The 21,081-nt window shown below is 45.8% G+C and overlaps 1 pseudogene across 1 annotated transcript in view; it reads right to left on the reverse strand.

The window, feature by feature from the left end:
- Positions 1 to 523: 523 nt before the first annotated feature.
- The window catches only part of LOC309621197 (solute carrier family 28 member 3 pseudogene), a 61,482-nt pseudogene continuing 40,924 nt past the window's right edge, over positions 524 to 21,081 (reverse strand). The window contains exons 2-3 of the transcript in view: positions 2,034 to 3,034; positions 524 to 1,906 (exon numbers count right to left, since the gene is read on the reverse strand). The product of the transcript in view is annotated as a solute carrier family 28 member 3 pseudogene (transcript). The remainder of the gene's footprint in view (positions 1,907 to 2,033; positions 3,035 to 21,081) is intronic.

Below are 21,081 nucleotides of genomic sequence, written 5' to 3' on the forward strand. Positions count from 1 at the left end.
CCGACTTATGATGATTCGATTTATGATTTTTTTAAAAGGTTTATTTATTATTTATTTATTTTATTTTATCATTTTTGGCTGCGTGGGATCTTCATTGAGGCATGCGGGATCTTTCCTTGTGGCGCGCAGGCTTCTCTCTAGTTGTGGCATGCAGGCACCAGAGCACGTGGGCTCTGTAGTTTGCGGCACGCGGGCTCTCTAGTTGAGGTGCGCAAGCTCAGTAGTTGTGGAGCATGGGCTTAGTTGCCCCGTGGCATGTGGGATCTTAGTTCCCTGACCAGGGATCGAACCCGCGTCCCCTGCATTGTAAGGTGGATTCTTTACCACTGGACCACCAGGAAGTCCCCGATTTATGATTTTTTTAAAAAATAATTAGAAATATCCTAGTATATTGTACTTCGGAGATAAAGAGTCCTTTGGGCATTTAGATCCCTACTTCATCATCACCACCATCACTACACACACACACACACACACACACACACACACACAAACACAAATCAACTATTTACACATGGATTAAAAAATATTACTCTTGTGCATGAACAAAAATGAAAACACAAATAAATTACTTAAGGTATTCCAAAACCTTTTTCACATTCTTTCTTTTGTATGAATCCCCTTTTATTCCAGTCATTAGTGTTTGTGTTTTCTCATAAAACGTAGTCTTTATGCTATTAAGAGCACTGGTGATGAGCATTTCATTAAAAAGCATCTCAGCATTGTCTCTAGAATTTCCTTCTGAGACAGAAAACATTTCTGGGACTGGAGACTGAAGAGTTCACTCCTGTTTTCCTTCTTTCCAATTAAAGCTGATTCCATGACAGAAGTATCAATCTGTGGAAATAGCTTTTTTTTTTCCTCCCCAAAGCAGAAAATTCAGCACCTGTACTTAGAGTTCTGTTGGAGAAGTGGCTGAACTCAAAATGCATTAGGAACCCAACTGCAGTTTAGTGTTGGTGGATTCAACAAATTGCAGCAGTCCTTCAAATACAGGCTATGGTTTCCTTCTGGGATGACCTCACCGGGACCCCTGGAAACAGTGTTGCTCAGTAGACTCTGGCAGCAAGATACTGCATTGGTTGTGTTTCTAACTGAGCTGGAGTTGAAGGCATTCTCCAAAACATGATGGCAGTTGATGTCTACAGAAGTGCTTGCCGGTAAGTGCTATGGATGTGAGTCCGCCGATCACTATTCCTAGGGAACCGAAATGGGCAAAGCCACTGAGAGCATGAGTGGCAACTGTCTCAGCACGAATCGACATATATTGCTGCACACCATCCACAAATTGGGTCCACACTCTTGCCTTAATTGGATCAATTTTGAGAGTTTCTGATAAGCCACAGATTCATTGAAGAATGTCTTATAACCTATGAGTTTGGCAACCATAAAGCTGGCTTGCCAGTCCACTCCCATCATGAAGGAAAAGGGCATGAAGATGTAGGAGCATATTACTTCGAAACTCAGTTGTGGGTAGTCAAACATGTTTCCAAACCAGGACAGGGCTGAATTCACAAAAGACAACAGGGCCAGGAAGGCAATCAAATTCACAGCGATGTTCACCACCAGGGAAATGGATGAGGATGCTCCCTGAGAGTTATTTTAGGTGTTTCTGTCTCAGGACAAGAAAGTTTAGAAATAGCCAATGCTGCAGGTGTGGACATAACTGAAGCAGTTAACAGGTGAGAGGATGAAACCCCAAAAGAAATATATGCACCTAAGACACTTCCAGCAATGGTAGAGAACCCAGTGGTCATGATTGCGTGGAGTTCGGACTTGGTGACGTGTGGTAAATATGGCTGGACCAGCAGTGGAGACTCTGTCTGTCCAACAAATATATTGCCAGAAGCAACTACAGATTCAACAGGAGATGTTCCCATAGTCACTAGCATTACCCATCCAACCTCTCAAACAAACATGGTTGATGGTCCCAATTTGTAGTGGTCCTTCCAACCAGAGACTGTGGTGCCCTCCTCAGAATGGGGACTTCCTATTGCATCCTCTCTCCTTCCTTCCTGCTTCGATGTGGACACAGGAATGCTTTTTAATGATCCACTGCATCAATCCGAGGTAGTGCAACATGGACATCACAGTGCTGAAGGAAACCACGATGGGCAGGACCTTAAATGCAAAAAAGTGGTCTTTATATTTCTCACCAAAGACAAATGAGGCGCCAGCATCAGTGTACTCCAGGAACGTCTGAACTTGTTTCCGTAACCAATCAAAAGCCATAAATCCAGTTTCTGTCCTTAGTATCAAAAGCCCAAGAAGAAACTGTAACCCAATACCCCAGAAGACAGGCCTCCAGTAAACTTTGGTTGGGTGCTTGGAAAATAGAAATGTCAGGATAATGTACATTATGAGTCCACCGAAGGACACCAGCTGCTGTTGGCCCAATTTGGTGGTGTCAAAGACCAGCCAGAAAATAACTCCCAGGATCAGGCAGGCCCAAATCACCCACTTCAGCCAGAACCAATGGCTGCCCAGAAGCCTTTGGCCAGGAGACAGGAACTGAGCGATTTGAGACTCACATCTGGCCATGAAGTGATCCCAGATCACAAAGAAGATGGCAACCACCGTGATCACGAAAAGAGGAAGGGCTCTGTGAAAGTTCAGCACACAGGCCACAATCACCAGAGCCAGGTAACTTGCTATTAAAATGCCCCAGATGATATACTTAATGGTTGTTTTGTGTTCCCTACAAAAATCATAAACTGGACCACACTTCCTTTCCAGGCACCCTTTTTGATGCGTCTCTTGATCGTCCTCCTCATCTTCATCCTTTCCTGGAGAATCCTGCTCAATGGTGACTTGCTCTTCCCCCTGTTTGCCCTTTTCTTGCCCTCTGTTTTGCACAACTCTACTCCTTAGTGAGTTGTCATTTCCTGATGTGTTCTGGTTTTCAAAGCAGTCTTCATCACTCTGAAAGCCGGTGTTGCTGCAGTCCTCGGCTGTGAGGGCTACCATCCTCTGCAGCTCCACAGAATTTTTGCAGCTCAAGGATTTGGCTGGCCTCTGAATTCTTTTCAAATGTCTGGGCTGGAGATCCCCTGTACCTCACTAATCCTTCTCATTATCCTCATTCCTTCTGGCCCATTTTTACTCCGGGAGGAAGACTCCTGTGCATGGGAACCACAGATGGTCTCTGGTGCCTCTTCCCTGGTGTGTCGGATGGAGGGCCAGATGCCAGATTCACTCCCCAGCTCACCTAGGAGAATCCGATTTATGACTTTTTGACTTTACTTTTTAATGGTGCAAAACTGATAAGCATTCAGTAGAAACCTACTTTGAATTCTGAATTTTAATCTTTCCCCAGGCTGGTGATATGCGATATGATAGTCAGTCTCTCAATACCCTTGGGATGTTGGGCAGTGGCAACTCCCAGTCAGCTATACAATCATCAGGGTAAACAACTGATACACTTACAACCATTCCGTACCCATACAACCATTCTGCTTTTCACTTTCAGTACAGTATTCAATAAATCACATGAAATATTCAACACTTTATTATAAAACAGGCTTTATGTTAGATGATTTTGCTCAACTGTAGGCTAATGTGAGTGTTTTGAGCATGTTTAATGTAAGTTAGGCTAAGCTATGATGTTCGGTAGGTTAGGTGTATTAAATGCATTTTTTTACTCACAATACTGTCAATTTACAATGGGTTTATTGGGATGGAACCCCATTGTAAGTGGAGAAAGGTCTGTAGTGGCTGTCTCTAAGGAGATTGAATGGCCCCTGATGGCAGCTTGTGACATGTCTGCCAGCCTCTGTTTCCTACAGGCTTCACCCCAAACCCAGTGTTAGTGTTTCCTCCTAATCACAGCATGAACAGGTAACAAGAACAGGTAACAAGAACAGGAAAGCAATGAGATCTCTGAACACCTGATCAAGGAAAACTTCCTGGAGGAAGAAGAGACTAGAGAATGAGTAGAAGTTGAGGCAACAAAGGATAGTGATTCCTAGTGCAGACTGGACCCAGGTGTCTTGGATCTTCCACTTAACTAGCTGTGCCTCACTTTTTTCAACTGTGAAATGGGGCAGTTAGTGCTTCTCTCAGCATTTTGTGAGAGTTCAATAAGTTTACACATGTAAAGGGCTTAGAGCTGAGCCTGGCACATAGGAAGGAGTCCACAAATGTCAGCTGTTACTATCTGACTAGGAGAGGATGGGGAGGTCATCAGAGCTAGGAGATGCAGCTGGGCAGTTGTGCTGTATATTAAAAATTGCTAAAGGGCCTTGACTCCCAGACCTATGAGTTTAATGGGGATGCTGGTGGTGAGGAGCATGAGATGGGGGTGTTCCAAATCAGACCTCAAATCCACACTCATATACATGCCCACACCCACCAGGCACCCACAGACACAGGGGCACTAGACCCCATGCCTACGCATTGCGCCCGTGCACACACACACACCCACACACACTCCTGGACACAGACCCACACGCGTGCTTCCTCCTCCTTCCCCAACCCCTCTCAGAAATAAAACTGCACCCAGCCTGGGGTGGGGGGTGGTTTGCACACCCCAGCGGACCCCCGAGACTCTCCCAGCCCCAGCGCCGGACAGCCAGAAATGTGTTTGCTCCGCCGTCTCCAGGCCTGAAGGCTTCTAGCCACACCTTATCCTTCCGCGCTCCTCTTCCCAAACCCCTAGGCTCAGAGGCGGTCGATCTTCTACATGCTCCACTCTTTTTTATCACCAGTAGATTTGAGAAGAGATTCGGCTGGTTGTGGGACTGGCCGGCGGGAGGAGGGAGGTGGCTCAGGGAAAAGGGGGAATCATCATACTGAGGTCAGGGCCGGGGGTGGGGCTAGGTCCCCCAAGGACCTGTACCTCGGCCCCCCCCCCCCCACCAACCGGGGATGAAAGAGGGCTCGGGCCGTGGGGATGGGAGCAGTCCGAGGGGCTCGGTGCTTGGGGGACCGTGAGCTTGCCCCATAATGGGGCGCAAGGTGGAGCCCTACTGCTCCGTGCTGGGGAGGAAGGAGAGGGCAGGAGGCCGGCGTTCAGCTGGTGTCCAGCGGTCCCCGGGCGGGGCTCGTCCCCCGAAAGGCACGGACAAAGGGGCGGCCTCCCCGGACCCCTGCGCCGCCTGGAGCCGAGGGCTCAGCACAAAGCTGGAGGCGGGTGGAGCCGAGCCCGCCCCACGCGCCGGCGCTCACGGGACTGTTGATCCGCACGATTGCGAGCGACGTTTCCTGCGCCTAATCCCAACAAGCATGAAAACGGCTCCAGCGGGCCCGCCAGCAGGCCCTTTGTCCCGGCCCCTCGCGGGACAGCTGCAGTCGGGATCCCTCCCCCCCTTTTGTGTCTCCTCCCCCGCGCCCCTCTCCGCCCTCCCCAACTCAGCTGCCCGGATGGCCGCAAGCCTCCCAGGTCTCTCGCCTCGGGCACTTGGGCCGCACAAAGAGGGGCAGTGCCCCTAATCTGGGGGAGGGGGAGGATTAACCCCAGGGTCTGCAGGGAGAGGTGGGACTGTGGAGGGAAGAGAGAGAGAGAGGGCTGAGGGGTGCGCCTTCTGCGAATGCAGGGCTGTGCGAGTGATGTGAGCCTGCAAGTGAGAGCATAGATGTGGGACTGGAACCGTAGGGGGACACGTATGAGCGGGTGCAAGTTAGCGGACTGGAGGGGACCCGGGTTGTTACTCATGCTTCTTGGACTCCTCTGGCCAGCCCCCAACATTCAGTGATCAGACAGCTCTCAGGGCAAGAAACTCCCTAGACCTTGATGCTCCCTGGGCTTCCTGGGACCTCCTGTCTCTACTCCTCCTGGGATCTCCTCCACTCTGTGCCTTGGCCCCTGCCCATCCTCTGGACTCCAGCAGCGTCTCTGCCTCCAGCTGCCCACTGGACAGCTCCACTCGGATGACCCAGAGCACCTCAAACCTCCCATGTCCAAAACTGAGCTCATCTCCTCACCCATAAACCTGCTCACCCCACTCAGTCATCTGGGGTGTAAGCCTTGGTCCTCCTGGTCACTCCTCACACCCGTCACCAGGTCCTGTCCCTTCCGCCTCCCAAACGCTTCTCTAGCCCCTGCCTTCCTGTCCACTCCAGCTTCCCCATCTTGGTTCAGGCCACTGTCATCTGTCACCCAGAAAACTGGAAGGGCTCCTAGCCTGGCTCCTTCCCTTCCGTTCACCACACTGCTCTGGAGTGGGCTTGCATAAGACTCCTCCAACTTAAGACCTTTCCAAGGCTCTCCAATTGCTTAGCTTGGTTTGCAAGGCCTTCTCTGACTGCTTCCTACATCCTCACTGGCCTGATCTTTCCCCAGGGTCTGTTGTTCTCAAGTTACTGTCTAGTCCACAAAGACCTTTCTCAAGAGCCTTCATGGAGATTTTTTCTCATGAAATCTCTGAGTAGCCTTGTTCCTCACAGAACCATCCTTCAGAGCCCCAAGGTCCAGGGAAATACAGGGCAGTGGGAAGCCAGATCCTCCAGAGACAGTGCATGCTGGCTCAGCCTTGCCCACACTATGCCTGCCACACGCAGGACAGCAGGGCTCCTCCCCAGCTGATGTGGTCCTGCCCTTCCTTGGGCTTCCTCAGGCCACCGTGGCTACACAGGCCACTCCAGGTGCGTGAATCCTCAGGGCTGCTGGACACCCTTGTCTCTGTCCCAGATCTCTCAGGATGGACCACATCCCCAGAGGGCTCAGAACCCCACAGTCTGCGAGTATGTCTGTGTCACACTGTTCCTGTCACCATTGTCACCAGACACCTCCTCCCAGGAACCTACTTCCAAGATGCTCTCAAGCCCCCGTCTTAGTCAGACAGGAAATTCCTATATTCAACAAATATTTATTACTGTCTACCACGTTCCAGCCCCTCTGGTAGGCAGTGGTGATTCAGATGAATCAGACACAGTTCCAGCCCACTGGAACTTCACAGTCAATTCCTGGAGACCCAGACATGGGTAATAAGAGTGCAGTGTGATAAGTGCTAATACAAATCTGTCCATGGTGCTGTGGAAGCACTTTCTAAAACATGTTCCAACAGGTGGGAAGTAAAAGATTTCCAAGTTCAAAGGGAATGATCAGGAAAGCATTCACAAGGAATTCCCTGGAAGTCTAGTGGTTAGGTCTCTGCACTTTCACTGTTGAAGGCACGGGTTCAATCCCTGTTCGGGGAACTAAGATACTAAGATCTGGCAAGCCACTCGGGGGAGGCCAAAAGAAAATAAAGAAAAAAGAAAAAAAAAAGGAAAGCGTTCACAGAGGAGCTGATGTGGAGGATGTGACCTGGAGGATGAGTAAAAGTAGGTAAACAGCATCCTAGGAAAAGTGAAGAGGACTTACCCTGGGGACCCAGGAACCAGGAGCCTCCGAGAGTTCAGAAGCAGGGCACTGTCCAAGAGACAGAGGAGTCTCTCTGAGCCGGCAACTGCAATGAGGAGCGAGGCTTACCTGTACAACTGTTATGAATTCTTGCTCTCATGAGGTTGGCCTGAGACATCACATCACTTCCTGGGATGCTGGGCAGTATAATAAACTCAGTAAAGTATTCCACTTGTCTGTGAGCCGCACAAGCCTCTGTCTTCAGGTACATTGAGAACCTTCAGAGTTTGGGAGTGTATGGGGTAGTAATAGGTACAGACCGGGAACCCCAGAAGCCAGTCCTCTGAAGAAAGGGCTTCTGCACCAGGCCACTGGGCTTCATTATGGGAACCAACAATACTCCCGCAAAAGACCCTCCCTGCTTAATATCAGCTAAACTTGGTACTGCAGGAACTCAACAACATAGGCTCAGTCCAGAACATGCAGGTGTACACAGATGTATATGTCTGTGTCCAAACCCCTGTGAAGAAGTTCAAAGCTTCTTTTATCTGGTGGGTCTGGTGGGTTTCAATGCCATTCTCCCCATTCCCCTCCCCCAATTGTATTCCTACTTGCATCCGTGTGTTACTCCTATCCCCGTAGCCAGCTCATCCTCTCCCCATCCTCAATACCATCTTTCCCAACTCACTTCTCTATTTCAGCCCAAAGCATCCTCCTAACAACAACAGCAGTAAGAGAAAGAAGAAGAAGGAAGAGGAGAAGGCAGAGGGGAGTAGGAGAAGAGTATTTTCTTAGAGTGCTAACTTTGTGTCAGGACAGGCACTGTTCTTGGTGCTTTACCTGTGTTAACTCATCTAATCCCTAGGAGAACGATACTATTATCATCTGCATTTTGCGGATGAAGAAATTGAGGGCCAGGGGTGTTGAGCAACTTGCTTAAATTCATGTAGCTGGTAGAAGGCAGAGCCAGGATTCAAACCCAGGCAGTCTGGCTGCAGAATCAGTGCCCTCACCACCTTAACTCCACGTTGCCCCACAACCACTCCCTACCTGCCTTTATAACCATCTTCATATCCTCCTACCCTATCCCCATCCCAATCTCATTCCCATTAGCATCCTGTCCTGCACATATTATCCCATCCCACTTACTCCATGCCCAGTTTCATACCCATTCCTCACCCCCCCACCCAACCTTTGACTCTTCCCCATTCCTATTCCCTTCCTCTTCCTTGTACCCCTTAGAAAACTGGCTTTAGAGTCTGTTTTCAAGTTCACTAGGCTTTGAACAAGAGATACATTCACTTAAATTTTTGGGTAAGAAAGCAAGTACCATCTACTTTACAGGATTGCTGTGAGTATTAAATAATGCTCTTGAAATTGCTTTGTAAATTGCAAAATATTTTACAGCCCAATGTGTTGTTGTTGTTTTGTTAATTTGCCTTGATATTATTTTTTACCCCTTCTAGAAGCAAATGTTTTAATTTCAGTAATTGACCATTTGTTTTCTAAACAGTGAAATTCTTATGCTGTTTTGAAACTAATTTTAATAGAGGCTACTGAAATGATAATCTTTATTGTTTGTGATTATTAATAATTTAAGAAAAAGAAAAGTAAATGTTGCTTGTATTAACAAGGTTGGGACTACTTTCCACGGGAGGTCCTAAAAATGGAACGGTTGTGAATGAGGGTGCTCTAGGACAGGATGGCAAGGAGCTGATGATGGGAATGGGGAATGGGAAAGAGGATGGAGAACTGGATGGGAACAAGGTAGAGATAAAGAACAGTGAAGGGATACAGGTGAGAAAAGAATGACCAAGCTGTATCAAGCCTTCCTATGTGCCATTTCACCCTATTTTATTATCCTATTTTATAGGTGAATAAGCCAAAGTTTCTTTAGGTAGGTTCCATTTCTGGCAGGACAGATACAGTACTCTCTATTCTCACATTTCCCCTCAAATGCCTACGAGAAAGAAACAAGGTTACAGGCTCCTTGCCTGAGAAACAGGCTGATCTGTACCCAGAAAGGGTTCTCTAAGATAGGGAGCATCCCCATGACCCACCTGGGACTAAGTTCAGTGCAACTGAGCAAGAGGTGGGAAGTTGCCATTGGGATGGAAAGGGGAGGGAGACATGGTAGCAGGTGTCTGCTTCATGCTACAGCTTTACAGTTAATGCTCCAGATGCCTGTTTCCTCCTTCTTACGGGAAAATGGAGGGAAGGGAAGGTGCTACCTCTTCCACTTCCTGTGCCTAGAGTCCCTGAAATCCTCATACGGCCTGCCAGGACTCACAAACCCCCTCACCCCTGAATTCCTTCCTACCCCCAAAACTCACCCAGATAGGAGCAGAATCTTCTAGGTTGCTTTCCTGACCTCCCCTCCCCTAACTAGTCTCAGGTACAGTCACCACCTTGATCTCCATAATGAAACTCCATTTATATGAGACACTCAGATACTCCCCTAATGATTACTGAGATCTTCTAGTTTGTGTGTGTGCATTTGTGCATGCACATGTGCATTTTGGGAATGGGGAGTCTGAATGGCTACATCACGCCTAATGAACTTCGCCCAGAGAAGGTTAATTACCCTCAGAAGTCCCTTACTAAATTAGCAGCCTATGGCTCTGCTCCCCATTGTGATAATATCCCCTTACATGTGATCAGAGTTTTATAGTTTATAGAACCTTTCCCTCTATTTCCCCATTGCTTTCTCATGACTACATTGGGAGGTAAGCAATGGTGTGCCTTTTTATAGAAGAGGAAATAGACAGTCACAGATGCTAAGTGTCTTGCACAAAGTTGAACAGCTTGCAGTGGAGCAAGGACCCTACTCCTTCAACTAAACACTCAACTGCCCAGGTCTCACACAGGTCTGCCTTGAATCCCACGACAACAATGTGGCAGGACTTAAAGGAAAGGGTTGCTCAGGCGTGCAGGGAGGGTTACTGGCTCAGTGGGAGTGCCTTGGCATTTGGATAATTCTTTGAGTGGGACTGTCCTAGGCAATGCAGGGTCCCAATTTAGCAGCCCTGTTCCCTAGGCATGAGATACCAATAGCACTGCCTACCCACTTATTGAGACGAACAAAACATCTCCCTCATATTTTTAAAGCCCCCTATAGGGGTAGTATCCCTCCCACTTCTCTCTCCTCACCACTTAGAACCACAGGGCTACGGTCTCAGCTTTGGACACTGGCCCCCTTTCTATTGTCCACCCCCTGCCATCCTTCTTTTCTCCCAGGGCAGTTCACCTCCCTCTTGGACTCTATCAGCTAGAAAACGTCAAGAGTTACTGAGGTTTGAGCCCCATGGCTCTGAGGCTTAAGGAGGCTGTTCCTTTAAGGAGACTGGTTCCCAGGACTAACGGTGGTGGGGGGGTGGGGGTGGGGGTGGGAGGGACAGTGATGGGCGGGGCGGGGCGGTTGATTGAGAGAGAGAAGGGAAAGGACCCCACCCCCGCCCCCTGCAGGCCTCACCTAATCGCCACACTCTGCGTTATTACCGGCCTATCGCAGCGTGCTTTTAAATAAAATATGCAAAGATTTCCCTCTCAAATTATCTCCCCAGGCAAACTAGCTCAACTCCAGCTTGTTAATGGAAAAAATGCAAATAAGGCCTCCCACCTCTCTCCCTCAGCCCCAAGGCCCTGGACAGCTAATGCGATTCCTTCTTTTTGGGAATTTCTGTTTCCATTGAAACCAATTTTAAGGGGGATGGGGGGCTTTTCCCAGGTGCCATCCAAAGGGAGGTCTTAAAAGGGAGGGAACAGCTCAGGGAGAAGTTTGAGGAAATCACTGTGTTACGGGGTTTGCGTCTTTCTGAGCCTCATTTTCCTCATCTGAGATCTCAATTAGTCCTTCCCTGGGCTGCAGTGAGGCTGAACCGAGGGAAAGGCACGGGGCCGGCGCAGAGTAGGTGCACCTTTCCAGTTTAAACCTGCTGTGGTTGGCGGATACAGAGATGGAGAAAACAGACATGGCTTCTGCCCTCATGAAGCTCACAGTCTAGCAGGAAAAAAAACCCAGACCATTTAAAAGTTGAAAAGCAATTAGAAGACACCTAAATCAAGCAATCAAAATCAATGTCATCATAGTGAGATAAAATGGACATCCACCCCCTAACATGGACACAATCTCCTAGGCAGCACAACTGCCAAAGATGCAGAATCTGAGGAATGAAGTACCAGAAGGGAAACCACAGGACAGACCTAAACTCAAGGTCAGGCTCAGCTGGCAGGGGCTCTTTAGAATATCAATGTCATGAAAGAAGAATGATCTGTTCCAGATTAAATGGACTAAAGAGACAAGACAACTAAACGTGCAATGCATGATTCTGGATCAGAAAAAAAGGATTGGAAAAAAGGACAATGTCTGTGAAGCACAGCATTGGGACGTTTGGCAAAATGTAAATATGGATTGCGTTATACATATTTTTTTAACATAAATTAACCATTTATTTATTTAAAATTTTGGCCGTGCCGTGAGGCATGCAAGATCCCAATTCCCCATCAGGGATCAAACCTGTGCCCCCTGCAGTGGAAGAGCAGAGTCTTAACCACTGGACCACCAGGGAAGTCCCTGTATTATACATATTTTATTGTATCTACTTAAATTGTCTGAGTATGGTCATCATATTATGGTTACATAGAAGAGTCTCCTTGTTTGGGGGAAATCTATATGGAAATGTATAGGGGTAAAATCTCGTATTTGCAACTTAATCTCAGATGGTTCAGTGAGCAAATGTAGCAAAATATTAACAATGGGTAAATTAGGTGAGAAATTTAGGTTTGTTCATTGAATTATTCTTGCAACTTTTCTGTAGGTTTGAAATTTTTCAAAATAAAACGTTGAAAAAAGAAAAAAATATAATTGGCTTTTTAAAAGCATGATAATGATATTGTAACTAAGATTTTTTTAAAATCCTTATCTTTTAGAGACACTGGCTAAATAAAACATTTTCAGATGAAATTAAATGATCTGTATTATTTGCTTAACAATAATACAGGAGGAGGGAGGTTGTTGGGAGTTCAGGTGAAACCGAATTGGTGTGAGCTAATAACTGAAGTTGTGTGGTGAAAACGTTCTCTTTTTTTTCTTATATTTGAATTTTCTATAATTAAAAGTATTGTTGTTTTTAAGAAAAGCAATTACAAGAAATGTGGTGAGTGTTAGAAGGGAAGTGTGGGTCTAGCAGGGGAATGCAGTCCAGTCTGAGGGGTTTGGAGCAGGCTTTCTAGAAGAGAGGAGTGTTTAAGCAGAGACTTAGAGTGAGCAGGGCCAAAGTGGGGTGAGTAGGGGTGAGGTAGGGAAGAGCTCTCTAGGCCAATGGTCCAAAAGGTACAAGAGTGAGATGCAGTGTGGTGGAGTGTGCAGGACCCCAAGTGAGGCAGAAAGGAGAAGCCAGGTGGAGAGGAGAGGCCAGGTGGGGAGTCCAGATGGAGCTAATGAGGACCTTGCAGTCCAGCTAAGGGCTTGGGTGTTTTATCCCAAGGGCAATAGAGAGCTTTAAGCAGGGAAGTGACAGGATCAGATTTGCGTTTGAGAAAGACCACCCCGGTGCTTTGTGGGCTAATAGGAAGGTGCCAGGCTGGGGACTGTTGGAAACTCCTGTCCTGAGAGTTGCACCTGAATCGCTTCCCTCTCCCGAGCCTTCCTGACCTTCCCTTCCCAACTAAGGGACAGAGCTTGGGTGCCAAATTTCAAACCTGGGACCAACCCATCCCCAAAGCCCTGTTGGCTGTCATCCTATCTCCAATTCCCGTTACCTCCACCATCATAGGGAAGCTGTATGGCTGACGGTTAAGAGTTCAGACTCTGGGGCCAGGCTACCTGGATTCAAATTCTACTTCTGTCCCTTTCTAGCTGATGACCTTGGACAAATTTCTTCACCTCAACTTCCTCATGTATAGAGCGGGGATGATAATAATACTACTTACGTCACAGGGAAGTTGTGAGAATTAAATGCATTGATATATACCCAGTGCTTAGAACAGTGCCTGACCTGTAATAAGGACTCAATAAGTCTACTCTGAAATAGGTGAGGGAGATTAAGAGGCACAAACTTCCAGTCACAAAATAAATGACTCATGAGTGTGAACTGTACAGTGTAGGGACTATAGTCAATAATTATGTGATATCTTTGTATGGTTACACATGGTAACTAGACTTATCATGGTGATCATTTTGAAATGTACAGAAGTACTGAATCACTGTATTGCACACCAGGAACCAACATAGTGTTGTAGGCCAATTATACTTTAAAAACAAGCTAACTAACTAATAGAAAGAGATCAGATTTGTGGATACCAGAGGTGGGGGGGTGTGAATTGGAAGAAGGTAGTCAGTAGGTACAAACTTCCAGTTATTGGATAAATAAGTACTAGGGATGTAATGTATAACATGATAAATATAATTAACGCTGCTGTGTGTTCTATACAAATGTTATTAAGAGAGTAGTCCTAAGAGTTCTCATCACAAGGAAAAATTTGTTTCTATTTTATTTTGTATCCATATGAGACAATGAATGTTCACTAAACTTATTGTGAACTTAATGTTCACTAAACTTATTTCATGATGTCTATAAGCCAAATCATTATGCTGTACACCTTAGACTTATACAGTGTTGTATGTCAATTATCTCTCAATAATAAGAAAAAAAAGAAGTCTTACTCTGTACCAAGTACTGTTCTGGAAGGATGTGGATGGATTGAAAGGGAAGAGAAAGATCTCAGCTTTACTGGACAGATGGAACACAGATCAAAAAGAGCAATATCAAAACACTGTATTTTTGCATTATTTGCAGTATTAAATACAGCTGGAAACAACCAAGGTCCATCAATGGGGGAATGGCTAAGGAAGTTGTAGCCTCTAGTAATGTTTAGGAAGAGGTTGGGAAAATCCCCATTTTATCATATTAGGTGAAAAAGCCAGAAGCAAAATTGCAAATGTTATATGACTTCAACCATATTCTAGAAAGAATAGAGAGGAAAAAAAATTCAAAGGAAATACACTGAAATATTTACAGTGGTTACCTCTAGATGGTGCTATTTGGGTGTAGTTTAATTTAAAAAAAAAATCTCATTCCAAAATATCTAATAATGTGCACGAATTACTTTTATAATGGTAGGGGTTCAACCTTCTTTTGTTAAAAAAAAAACAGTGCTTTTGGTTACAAATGAATAATGGTGAACATCATCAGCCATCAGAAAAATGCAAATCAAACCCCAGTGATATAATCACTTCACACCCACAAGGATGGCTATAACCAAAACAACAGATAATAACAAATGTTGGTGAAGATGTGGAGAAATTGGAACCCTCATGACCCGCTGGTGGGAATGTAAAATGATGCAGCTGCTTGGAGAACAATCTGGTAGTTCCTCAAAAGGTTAAACATATAGTTACCATGATTCCACAACCCAGCAATTTCACTCCTAGAACATATACACCCAAGAGAACTGAAAACATATATTCACACAAAAACACGTATACGAATGTTCATATTCATAGCAGCATTATTTGTAGTAGCCAAAAGTGGAAACAACCCAAATGTCCATTAACTGATAAGTGGATAAACAAATGTGGCATACCCATACAATGGACTGTTGCCCAGCAATAAAAAATATTGATGCATTTTAATTTATTATATTATAATTATATTACATTATATATCATATCATCTGATATTATAAAAGTAATAAGGCCACCAACTACAAGTTTGAAAAATAAGGTTGTAGGATTATGGATGGCTCCATATAGATGGTTTGAAGTTGCATTTCTGTAGTACTTTACATACTAAGAAAACAATGTTGTCAACATCTAAGAATGAGGGGGAGATTATGGTGAGGGGAGAGGGGCTAAAGATACCAGGCATGACTTTTCTCTAATACAAGGACTCTTATCACGCTGGTGTATTTTCTTTCAGATTGTTTTCCCTGATCGTATTTTTTTACATGCAATCGTAATGTATAAGCATGATGAATCCTAATTTTTTGGCTTAACCTTGCAGTAATCACTATCCATGCTGCTGCACAGACTTTTGACCATTATTTTTGATGATTTTATAACATTACATAGAACAAACCAGAACTTACTTAACTCATCGTCTATTAGATATTTAAGTTGCCTCCAACATTTTTTTCACTATAATGAATAATGCTTATAATTAACATCTTTGTTCCTATTTTCCCTCATGTTGCCCCTCATATTTCAAACTACAATTGACCCTTGAACAAAATAGGTCTGAACTGCACAGGTGCACTTAAATGCAGATTTTTTTCAATAGTAAATACTACAGGACCATGTGATTGATTGAATCCCTTCATGAAGAACTGCAGATACAGAGGAACCATGAACAGGAAGGGATGACTGTAAGTTACATGCAGATTTTCTACTGCTCAGAGGGTCAGCGCCACGAAACGCCCCCACATTGCTCAAGGGTCAACTGTGTTTGGGGTAGATTCTCAGGGTTAGAATTCCTGGATCAAAGTGTCTTTTTTGCTCTTGAGAGATATTGTGGTCATTTACAGAGACATGTTTGCAGGGACTTCCCTGGTGGTCCAGTGGTTAAGACCTTGCGCTTCAATTGCAGGGGGCACGGGTTCCATCCCTGGCTGGGGAACTAAGATCCCTCATGCCCTGTGGCACAGCCAAAAAAAAAAAAAAAAGACATCTTTGCAAATTTAATGAATACAAATTAATAATATTAGATATGATTGTATACGTAACAATTAATAAACTATATTACATATTGTTATATATAATACTACAGTTAACTATATATTATTAAACTGTTATTTTAATTTTCCTCCTTCCTCTTTCCCTTCCTTCCTTCCTGATTTCTAGTGAGGTTGAGTATCTCTCTTTTTTTAAACAGTATCCCAATAAACCTTTCATGTAGCACCTATTCTGTGCTAACTGGCTCTTTCCACTGAACCTTTTGGAAGGCAATTGAAGCCGTAAGGTTGTGAGGGCCTGAGCCAGGCCAGTGATAGTGGGAAAGGAGGAGATGGGGATGAATTCAAGAGACTTTAGGCAAAGTCTAATACCCTCTCTGAGATGAAGTACCAGTTGGATGAAGGGTAACGGCGAGGGAGGATAATTGGCTCAGACCTGACAAGCCTAGGAGTCTGGTCATAACATGAGAGAAACCCAGAAAAGAAGCAGGTTCAGTTCAATCTGGGGCATATCGATTTTGAGGTACCCAAGGATGTCCAAGTGGTGACTTTTGTGGTACATCCCCTGGATCCCTCTTTCGGGGCCAAAACAGTCATTCCCCCGTTTCTGGAAGTGTGGGTGGCTGCGAGTTCTCAGCTGAGTCCCTCTCTGTATTTGTCCTCCACTAAGAGAGTCACCTGGCCCAAGGTCCCACTGCCTTCCCAGGCAGCCAACATCAACGACTGACCAACGTGGGGATACAAAGGCCAGGCACCCTTGCTCAAGGCAGGACCACATTCCAGAACTCATTTTAGGATTGATTGTGGCTTTTGTTTTGACCATTAGGTTCTTTCATCTGCCCAATTCTACTTCCTCCCCTTCCCCACTGATGTTGACCCCAAGAGCCCTCCCCAATAAACCTCCTGCTTGCAGAGCTCCGCCTCAGATTCTATTTTCAGGGAACCAACTTTAGACAGTTGGAAGCACATATCTGGGCTTGGGAGAAAAGTTTGTTTGAGAGATGAAGATTTGGGGACTGTTTGTTGTATCAAGGTGGACGTGGGGCAGTGGGCAAGATGATGGGAGATGAGGGGCCAGAGAGCAGAGGCTGCGTCTGAGGGAATAAAGGCCTACATGGAGGGGGTGGAAAAGGAGGAATATACAGAAAAGGGAACAGAGGCATGACAACACAAGTTGAGACTAGTGTTTTCTTTTTTTATTTTTTATTTATTTATTTTTGGCTGTGTTGGGTCTTTGTTGCTGCAAGTGGGCTTTCTCTAGTTGCAGAGAGCAGGGGCTACTTCATTGCCGTGCGTGGGCTTCTCATTGCGGTGGCTTCTCTTGTTGCGGAGCACAGGCTCTAGAGCGCGGGCTTCAGTAGTTGTGGTGCACAGGCAGCATGTGGGATCTTCCCGGACCAGGGCTCGAACCCGTGTCCCCTGCATTGGCAGGTGGATTCTTAACCACTGCGCCACCAGGGAAGCTCGAGACTAGTGTTTTCTAAAGGGCCACCAATCAGGGCCTCTCCAAGGTTGACTGAGCCCAGGCCACTTTTGTTTCTATGAGGGTCCAGGGTACATTAAAAAATGTCTAATACCAAAGCAGTGTGCTTTAAAAGTGATATAATTTATTGTTTTTTTCCAAAGGTTTATTTTATTTATTTATTTTGGCCGTGCAACGAGGCTTGCGGGGTCTCATTTCCCCGACCAGGGATTGAACCTGGGCCACGGCAGTGAAAGCCCAGAATCCTAACCAGTAGACCACCAGGGATCTCCCAAAATGTGATATAATTTAAATGCTTCCATTAATAAATTAATTATTTTAATAGTGATACCAAAAAAACCCCAAACCTATATATAATCTCATTGGAACTAAAAGTACAAAATTTAGGCTCTTCATAAATATGAAGCCTGTTCCAAAAGTCTCTCCAGGCTACTGATTGTCCTACCTTTCCCTGCACTAGGCCCTACAGTCAGCAGAGGCTGACCTCATCAGAATTTGGAAAACAAAACCACAAAAGAACAAATGTTGGTGAAGATGTGTAGGAATTGGAGTCTCTGTATATTGCTAATGGGAATATAAAATGGTGCAGCTGCTGTGGAAAACGGTATGGCAATTCCTCAAAAAAATATACATAGAATTAGCATACTATCCAGAAAATTTTGCCTCTGGGTAAGTGCCCAAAAGAATTGAAAGCAAGAACTCAAAGACGTTCATAGCAGCATTACTCACAGTAGCCAAAAGGTGGAAGCAACACAAGTGTCCATCAGTGGGTGAATGGATAAACAAAATGTGGTCTATACGTACAATGGAATATAATTCAGCATTAAAGAAGGAAGTTTTGATACATGCAAAAACACGGAGGAAACTAGAGGACATTATGCTAAGTGAAATAAACCAGTCACTAAAGGGCAAATATGATTCCACTTAGATAATGTAGGATAGTCAAATTCAGAAAGACAGAAAGTAGAACGGTGGTTGACTGGGGCCAAGGAGCAGGAGGAATGGGGAGTTATTGTGTAGTGGGTAAGGGGTTTCAGTTTTGCAAGATGAAAAGAGAGTTCTAGAGATGAATGGTGGTTTTAGTTACACAACAATGTGAATGTACTTAATGCCACAGAACTGTACACTTAAAAATGATTAAGATAAAAAAAATGATGAAGAAGGTAAATTTTATGTTATGTGTATTTTACCACACACATAAAAACAAACCAAAAAAGTGATTGCCACAAGCTCCACTCTTGTGAGAGTGCATCCATCCCTGACTTGCCTGGACCAATCAGACCTAAGTGACCTCATGCAATCCACACTCAGCATCATCACAATTTGCAAGCAAGTAGCACACAAGTTACACCAGCCATCAGCTTAGGGACCAAAAAACTCTATAGGTGATGTGGCACTTTATAAGTCATAATTGAAAAATGAATTACTTGTGGTTGGTGACTAACAAAATAATTAGCTTATACCCACTACCAAAAAAAAAATCTACAAGTAATGAGCATGGACAGCTTGAATCAGGTGTTACAAAAACTCAAATTCTGATTTTGGAAGGATTCACCTCTTTGACTTGGGTAATCAGTGCCTTTTGGGAAAAAAAAAAAGAGAGAGAGAGAGAGAAGAACCTGAACTGGTGTCAGTGGACTTGACGGCCAGTGGTGATGGGAAGAAGTACAAAGATGGTTATATGATCATCATAGTCTATGTGAATGGTACATAGAGTTGTACAGTCCACAAGCTCACAACCATACTTAGCTCCCTGAGTGGCCAGCAATGATTAGAGGAACATGTAAACACTTCCCAGAAAGCTCAGAAATACAAGAGCGAGGGGATGGACTTCTGTGGTCACCCAGGATAGGGGCTGGGATTATTGTTATTTGAATATAGCCTCGAAGGCACAGGTAGTTACATCAGGGAGTCTCCAGCTTATGTGTGGGCAGATGTGTATTTGCTGGACCCCTCCTCAAGCAGGTGAGAGCAGAGGGAAAGTTTTTATCCCTAGGGCCAGGAACTGGGTGTGACACCCTTGGTTGTTAGGATGTGTTTGTACAACTCCCGTAGATTAGTCGCTCTTCCAGAACAGATGTGAATGACTGTGGGCTGTGAGGGTCGGAATTGGGGTCCTGAGAACCTGACCTTAGAGGCAACTGAGCCCCTCCCTTGTGCAGTGGTTTAGCTCAGCCCTGCCCCCACTGTCCCAATTCCAGGGTCAGAGAAGGAGGACCCAGAACAAAAGCTAATGGCCCTGTGTTCAGTGGGTGTCCTGGGGTCCCGTGACGCTAGTGTGTTAGGGTTGGGGAGGGGCACTGAGGAGCTTCCCAGGCTGCAGTTAGGCTTCTTCTGAGGGCCTGAGCTGGGGCTCCAGAGGCTTAGGGTTCTGGCCAAGTGCCTGCTCCTGAGCTGAGCACACACCCGGTCAGCCTCCTGGCCTTGCTCTGGGTGCTCTAACCCTCCCCCGCCACAATCCCAGCTCACCAGAGACCTGACTGGCTGGGTCTTTCCCAGACAGGTGCATAGACAGGCAAAGCCCAGGGGAGAAAGCAGCTCCATTCCTTCCCCAAGACCCTCTTGGCCCCTTTTTGCAGCCTCTTTCCCAGAGGGTCCTTTGCGGAAATGGAGTGACAGCCAGAACAGAGTAAGCCTCTGGCTCTTTATTAAAGATGTGTGTGTGTGTGTGTGTGTGTGTGTGTGTGTGTGTGTGTGTGTGTGTGGTGTGTAAGGAGAGAGAAGTGCACTGAAAAATGAATGTGTCCCTTTTCCAGTTTCCCCACAGCTTCCACCTCCCAGCCCTGCTCATCTGTGCAGGTGGACCTCGGGCTCATCGTTAAGTCTCTGTCTCTGACACCCCTGCAGCTTCCATGCCTAGGGCACCTCTGCCTCCCCTCCCCCTCTCCCTCTGTGCCTCAGCTGCCTACCGCACTCCAGCATCCCTGAAGCTGCTCCCTCCCACCCCAGTGCCAGCCCTCAGAACCAGCCCTTCACAAAATAACTTCCCAGCCCCACTCCAGCCTTGGCGCTGAGCTCCTAGAGAATAGGGGTAGACAGAGGAAGGAAACAGAAGAGAAATGCAGAGAATATAACTGGGTCTAGAAAGATCAAGTTTAGGGAGAAAAGAGTCTGTCTGTCCAGCTATTTTATACTCACCTACTCTCCCAGCCACCTGCCCACCTGCTTGTCTCTCTTCCCCACTTCTCTCTCTCCGTGTTCTCCTTTGATCTATTATTTTTCATTCATTCATTCATTCTTCATTTACTGATCAAACCCCAGTCAAGTAGACTTGCAAAACAATTTACATATAAGAAAAAATTTCCAAGCTCTACTTTTGGGAACTTTAACTTTCATCCAATACTCCCTCTCTTGCTTCCATTTTCTGCCCAGGGATGGTTTGTACCACACCCCCTGTCTCTCTCGCTCTCTTTCTGAACCCTTATGCCACCCAGCCCCACCTGTACTGGTTCTACCTTCTCACTAGCACCCAAATTCCCTCACCCTTGGCTTCCTGCAACACCTGCTTGACTAATATCCACACTAGGCTGCCCACTGAGGATTGTGGGAGGGTGCTCTTGAGGGGCGCTCAGGGATGATCCCTCTCCTATTCCCACACCATTCCACATGTTCAGACCTTCCCCACTCTCCTTCCCTAAGCCCCTAC

The sequence above is a fragment of the Balaenoptera borealis genome (genome assembly GCF_965194805.1).
Source record: "Balaenoptera borealis genome assembly, chromosome: 1".
Lineage (NCBI taxonomy): Eukaryota > Metazoa > Chordata > Mammalia > Artiodactyla > Balaenopteridae > Balaenoptera > Balaenoptera borealis.